Here is a 7,535-nt window from a genome sequence, read left to right as displayed (position 1 = left end):
CAGTACTAGCAGCATCCAGTCCCACCTACTTCAGCCTTCATTCAAGCTCCCTGCTCTTCTCTAGTGCTTCCTTCCCATCTATTTATATAATTCCAGCTCTGGCATTGCTTCCCCTTCAATTAGCCTTTCAGCTGTAGCTCTGTGCAGTTAATTGGCACCCTCTGTCAACTACCTGGCTTCCAATTAGGTCCCAGTTAGTATGTACTGGTGGGTATTAGAGTGACAGGGTGCTGAGTTAGCTCCTGGCTCAGCATACCCTGTTACAAGCACCCATAACTTAATAATCTCTTCACATTCTCCAAAAAACTCTACTACTCTGAAAGGTTTCATAGTTCTACCCCCCTTTCCTGCCGCCTTGCAAGTCCAGCATCATAAGGGGCATGACAAATGAAACTCTGGTTACAATTTGAATTATGGAGCTGCTCCTAAGCAGAGCACATCTAAGGGAAATTTTAATGAACTGTAACTCAAAAAGAGTCAGACCAATACACCATACAAAATAAGGCCCTGACCCTGCAGTGGGACTCTGCTTGGATGCAAGCACAGAGGTCAACCTGTGTGGATCTCATTGTGGGATCGGGGCCAAAGACACTTAGGTACTTTCTATGATGAATCCATTGCTACAAAGGAATAAAAACACAATGACTCAAACCCCACACACTCAGGTTAGCCTGCAAGTGGAACCCTGGTTCTACAGCTGCAGAATATGGATCTGTAGCATTGAACTAAAGGAAACTCTCTTCAGTATTGCCTATAGAAAGACCTTTGTATTCTCCCTAAGCGGCAACAGGCTAGTAGAGGGGAACACGCTCACTCGTGGGCTGGTCTACACCAAGGGGGGAGGTCGATCTAAGATACGCAACTTCAGCTACGAGAATAGCGTAGCTGAAGTCGACGTATCTTAGATCGACTTACCTCCCGTCCTCACGGTGCGGGATCGATGGCCGCGGCTCCAGCATCGACTCCGCTTCCGCCTCTCGCCCTTGTGGAGTTCCGGAGTCGATGGGGAGCGCGTTCAGGGATTGATTTATCGCGTCTAGATGAGACGCGATAAATCGATCCCCGATAGATTGATTGCTACCCGCCGATCTGGTGGGTAGTGAAGACGTACCCTTAATCAGGTACAATCCTCATGCCATTTCATGCTGTAAACACTCACAATAAGGTTCAAAACTCATGCTGCTTCTTGCAGCTTGTCTTTATTATTCAGCTTCAGGAATGTAATGCACTAACAAGGCCCTGAGGCAGTTCTCCACAGACTCACAATTCTCACCCAAGCTTCCTCTCAGGGGAGTTTATTTCCAGGACTTCTCCTTGCAGAACTTATGCTTGGCCTCCACGTAAAGTTGCAGTGGTCTAACAAAAGGTGCAATTTTAAACCCATGTACTTTTGTTTATGGACATTGTTACACCAATTTAAGCCTGTCATATTGGCTTGCAATGGTGAATTTACTGGTACAAGCTAAACTGGCATAACAGATTTAAACTGATATAAGTGTTTCCACAGAGAGGTTTTAACTGGTTTAACTACAACTTTTTTAAACAAATTTCAGTTATACCACTGCCACTTGTGTGTGTAGACAAGCTCTTAGGTCTTGTTTACATGGGAAAGTTGCACCAGTTTAACTCAAATCCTTTTAAAAATTGACATAACTAAGGCTATGTCTACACTGGAGACCTTACAGCAGCACACCTGTACCGATGCAGCTGCGCCACTGTAAGGTCTCCCGTGTAGCCACTCTGTGCTGACAGGAGAGCTCTGCTATCAGTTTAATTAAACCATCCCCAATGAGTGGCGGTAGCTGTGTCAGTGGGAGAATGTTTCCCACCGACATAGAAGCACCTGGATGAACAGCGCTGTCGGTGTAACTTTTGTCGGTCAGGGGGTGTTTTTTCATACCCTGGAGCAACAATGCTAGTGCTAGTGTAGACATAGCCTAACTCAGTGCAAACCTGGTGTGGACATACTTTGATTCAACTTAAAACTGTTCCCAACTGACTTAAACTGAATTGAAAAAAATTGTTCCTATACTGAAATAAGAGCATCCACACAGTTTAGGCGGGTATTGCTTATACAGTAACTCCTCGCTTAATGTTGCAGTTATGTTCCTGAAAAATGCGACTTTAAGCGAAACGATGTCAAGCGAATCCAATTTCCCCATAAGAATTAGTATAAATAGGGGGGGTTAGGTTCCAGGGAAATTTTTTTCACCAGACAAAAAATTATATAATATATAGATATACACACAGTATACATTTTAAACAAACAATTTAATACTGTTCACAGCTATGATGATTGTGAAGCTTGGTTGAGGTGGTGAAGTCAGAGGGTGGAAGAGTGAGGGATATTTCCCAGGGAATGCCTTGCTGCTAAAGGCACTCGGCTGAGCCCTCAAGGGTTAACACATTGTTGTTAATGTAGCCTCTCACACAAGGCAGCACGAACACGAGGGAGGGGAAACAGCATAGCAGACACAGACAGACAGGTGTTCATTATATATCCTTTTTATACATCCTTTTTGATGAGATTACAAGCTTGGTTGATCAAGGTAATAGTGTTAACAGAATTTACTTAACTTCTGTACGACGTTTTACTTGATGCTACATGACATTTTGATTAAAAGCTAGAATATGTGAACATGGCACACAATAAATAGATTAAAAACTGGCTATCTAATAGGTCTCAAAGTGTAATTGTAAATGGGGAATCATCATCAGGCAGGTGCATCCCTAGTGGGGTCCCTCAGGGATCAGTTCTTGGCACTATGCTGTTTAACTTTTTATCAATGTCCAGGAGAAAACAAAATCACTACTGATCAAGTTCGCAGAGGACACAAATATTGGGGGAGTGGTAAATAATGAAGAGGACAGGTCACTGATACAGAATGATCTGCATCTCTTGGCAAACTGGGTGCAAGAAAACAATATGCGTTTTAACTTAGATATATTCCTGTTAGCTGAAAACAAGGCAGCTTGGTTCCAGCACTGAAGAAGAGCTCTGTGTAAGCTTGAAAGCTTGTCTTTCTCACCAATAGATGTTGGTCCAATAAAAGATATGACCTCACCCACCTTGTGTCCTTAATATCCTGGGACCAACATGGCTAAAACAACACTGCATACAAAAAATTCAAATTTGGGCTGACTCTTTAGAGGCCTATGATTAACAAAGATTCTGAAAGATAGCTATGTTACTTTCCCTCCCTACTCTGTGTATTATGAGGAATCTGGTATTTTGGTGTAGTTGGAAAAATCAAATTAAAATGTGTTTTAATATAGCTAAATGTAAATGTATATATCTGGGAACAAAGGATGTGGGCCATACTTACAGATTGGGGGACTCTATCCTGGGAAGCAGTGATTCTGAAAAAGATTTGAGGGTTGTGGGGGATAATCAGCTGAACATGAGCTCCCAATGTGATGCTGTGGCCAAAAGAGCTAATGCATACTGGGAGGCATAAACAGGGGAAATCTCGAGTAGCAGCAGAGAGGTTATTTTTATCTCTGTATTTGGCACCAGTGTGACTGCGGCTGGAATACTGTGTCCAGTTGCGGTGCCCACAATTCAAGAAGGATGTTAATAAATTGGAGAGAGTTCAGAGAAGATCCATGAGAATGATTAAAGGATTAGAAAGGACATGCCTTACAGTGATAGACTCAAAGAACTCAATCTATTTAACTTAAAGAGAAGGTTAATGGTTGACTTGATTACAGCTTATAAGTACTTACATGGGGAACAAATATTTAATAATGGGCTCTTCAAGCTAGTAGAGAAAGGTATAACACAATCCAATGGCTGGAAGTTGAAGCTAGACATATTCAGGCTGGCAATAAGGCATACATTTTTGACACTGAGGATAATTAACCACTGGAACAATTTACCAAGGGTCTTGGTGGATTCGCTGGATTTGTTCTAAAAGATCTGCTCTAGAAATTACTTTGGGGAAGTTCTATGGCTTGTGTTATACAGGAGGTCAGACTAGATGATCATAATGGGCCCTTCTGGTCTTGGAATCTATAAATCCTCCCAGCTGTACCAGGCCATTCAGGATTTGGCCCTAATAGAGACAATGCCCCTACACAGACAATACTTCTGCAAGACTAAACTAACTCATGCCACGGTGAAATAAACTCAAACAGTGAGCTCAAATATGATGTACCTTATGAGGCACATGGTTTAACAGGGCTTAAACCTCACATACCTCAAACATATCCTTTAAAGGGGGCACTCAAACTGGAAACAACACATGCTGCATAGGGAAAGCATGGCATACAGTTAACTTATTTATTTCTGTTTAACATACTACAGACCTTCTGATTTTACAGCATTACATGTTTTGAACCTTTTAGTAAAGTGGAGGTTTCTCATTTCAGCTTAACTGCTGTTAATCTGTTCCAAATGTTAACATTGCAAATAAGGTCTGGTTACTGTCTCAGCCCTGAGTCGATAATAGGAACAGAGCTGATCAGCATCTGGTTTAGTTCAGAGTACAACTTGCTGCCTAATACTGCAGAATTTGGGTTGGAAGATCCCTGCATTTCACGAACACCACAATTTTTTTTTTTAAACTAATAGCACTTGCATACAGTCATGTGTCATTATTTATTGCTCTATAGGTTTGCTAAAGATGGAATATCACATTACTAATTTTGGCAAATTCCAGCACACGTAAACAGGCCAAAACCTTTTAACATAAATTATACCAGAGCTGCCTAATGATAATTAAAAAAATTCATGGTGCATGCTTTCCAGAGTTATGATGGAAAAACATTTTTAAAATAAGAAAAATTTTTAAATCAGTTTCTTATTTCATCTTTTCCTGCTGAACAGAAATACATGATCATGTAGTTGACAATGCCATATTCTCAATGTACAGCAAAATATGGTTACATTTGGACACAATGGTGACCTAAAATAATTTTTATGTGCAAAATAGAGCATTTTAAGGGAACACAAAAGCTGTTCTAAAGCCCTCATGCAGCTCCAATTAAAGTAAAAATAAAGACTCCCAATTACTTGAATCTGAGCTGGATGAGGGCCAAAATTTAGAGAATAACCAATACCACAATGATTCCTCTAATATTTACAAATGTTTTATCTACTATTCCCGCCCCTCCCGGTAACTTTCATACTTTCTCTCAAATTCCTTTACTCTGTGTTCCACTGATCCATGGTTGAGCTCACCAAAATTTCACATACCACTGACTTAACCAAACTTTGCTTTGTAATCTAAACAGTAGAGGATAAAGAGATACTTCATTATAAACCTTGACAGGACTTGCAGGTTTGAGGGGGCCTTAATTAGTATCACACTATTTGCATGCAGAAAATCAATCTTGAATAATTAAAGAAAGTTCTAGTCATAAGCATATCTTTTACAGCGTCCACCAAAATAACAAGGATAATAATAAAAAACAAAAACTTGTATTGGTTGCTCAGCAATACTTACAAAACAGTTTTATATGTAAGGTGAGTTGAGTATTATTACCCCATTTTACCAATGGGGAAAGTGGCTAAATGAGTATAATTTGCCCTTAGTTACATAGGAAAGCCAAGAATACAACCAAAGAAGTGACTGACTTCAAATTCTCTATGCTGATCACAAGACTATACTGCCTCCTACATATTTGCCGTATTTCTCCCCTAATATAGGATTCAATATACCTATGAAAAGGAAAAAAAATCGAACATCATTCTCCCTTAGGCTTGGTCTACACTTACCCCCCAAGTCGAAGTAAGGTACGCAAATTCAGCTACATGAATAACGTAGCTGAATTCGACATACCTTACTTCGAACTTACCGCGGTTCAGACGCGGTCCACACGCGGCAGGCAGGCTCCCCGTCGACTCCGCGGTACTCCTCTCGTTGAGCTGGAGTACCGCAGTCGACGGGGATCACTTCCTGGTTCGATTTATCGCGTCCAGACCAGACGCGATAAATCGAACTCGGAACTTCGATCCCCAGCCGCCGAACTAGCGCGGCAGTGTAGACCAGCCCTTGCTGTTATTCCTCTATTTCTGAATACCAGTATCAGAGAAATATCACTTAGTGCATAAGCTGTAGAGGATTTCATGACCTCAAATGCTATACTGACTCAGCAGGCAGAAAAGTAGCCCGGTAACATGGAAGGGAATGTTCACATAGGTCTTTTCAAAAACATCAGCATAATGGGAAAACAATGCTTCCCTCCACCCACTCCCCACCCCCCATGACCAGGACTGCAGCCAAGTAGGAAAAACGTGAAAACTTGGCACCAATTGGGAAATTTAAAAACTTAGCATTTTCTGAAGTGCTGGCATTGCTGAAATGACACGTGTCTCCCTCAGCAATGCCAGATTTTAACAGCCTCCCTGCTGAGCAAAGAAGGCTCATGTTAAAGCAGCTGATTCTGTTAAAGTCACAACTGGTTCTCTGGCTCCTAGGAAAGCATAAAGCCTGGAGCCCGTATCTATGTTCAATTCATATTAACCAAAGAGAAACTACATGCCAAAGATGCCCCATAATAACCAAAAGGAATATAACTCTGTCAGCTCCATGTGTAACCTCAACAGACCCTGGTCATCGGCGGGCAGGATCGAACCAGGGATCTCTAGAGCTTAGTGCATGAGCCTCTACAGCATGTGCTAAACACTGTTAGCTAAGGCTGTAGAGCAGACTCATTTTATCTCTCTCTCTCTCTCTCTCAGTGGTGTCGGTGCCCCTAGATGGGACAGAACACCACACCCAGGAGGTGTGTGGGTTACATATGCTGAACAATATTACCAGGCATAGGCCCTGATCCTGCAAAGGGATCTGTAAGGGCAGGATCATACCCCCACACCAGGTGCCACTGGTATCAACTTGTCTCAGTCAGCACATATGCAGAGCAATATGTCAACACTAGAGCTGGTTGGGAAACAAAAGTACACTTTCACACACCAATTTTTGAAAATTACCCTATCTACCCCAGGCTGAAGAAAGACCCCATAGGATCTTCTTTATATACTCCACAAGAGACTGCTGCTGGAAAACACATGGATGTTAAGCCAAAGGAGTTAAAAAGAGAGAGAGAGAGAGAGAATGTATATTCTATCATATTTCTGTTTGTACTAAACACATTAGGCCAGACCCTCCTCTACTAGAGTGAAGTGACACTGCCCCACTGATGTTAAGTTTCAGCTACGCCGATTTACACTGGCTGGACACCTGGCCCAACACGTAAACAACAGAGCTGGTTGGAAAAAAAATTAAAGTGTGAGTGAAATATTGCAGTGAAATCCCAAATTGCAATGAGAAAAACAATGGAAGTTTCACAAAAATTGGTGTATAAAAATGTGGGTTGCTTTCTCAATCGGCCCTAGTAAACAAACCTTTGCTCTAATAACAAAGGGCCACCCCTTCACGATATACCAGGAATCAGCAACCTTTGGCACTTGGTCCGCCAGGGTAAGTCCCCTGGCGGGCCAGGCCAGTTTGTTTACCCACCGCGTCTGCAGGTTCAGCCGATCGAGGCTCCCACTGACCGCGGTTCGCCGCTCCAGGCCAATGGGGGCTGCA

Source organism: Terrapene carolina, unplaced genomic scaffold (genome assembly GCF_002925995.2).
Source record: "Terrapene carolina triunguis isolate 2854851 unplaced genomic scaffold, T_m_triunguis-2.0 Scaffold58, whole genome shotgun sequence".
In the NCBI taxonomy this organism is placed as follows: domain Eukaryota; kingdom Metazoa; phylum Chordata; order Testudines; family Emydidae; genus Terrapene; species Terrapene triunguis.
The sequence above is the reverse complement of the archived record's forward strand: the minus strand, read 5'-3'. Positions refer to the sequence as shown.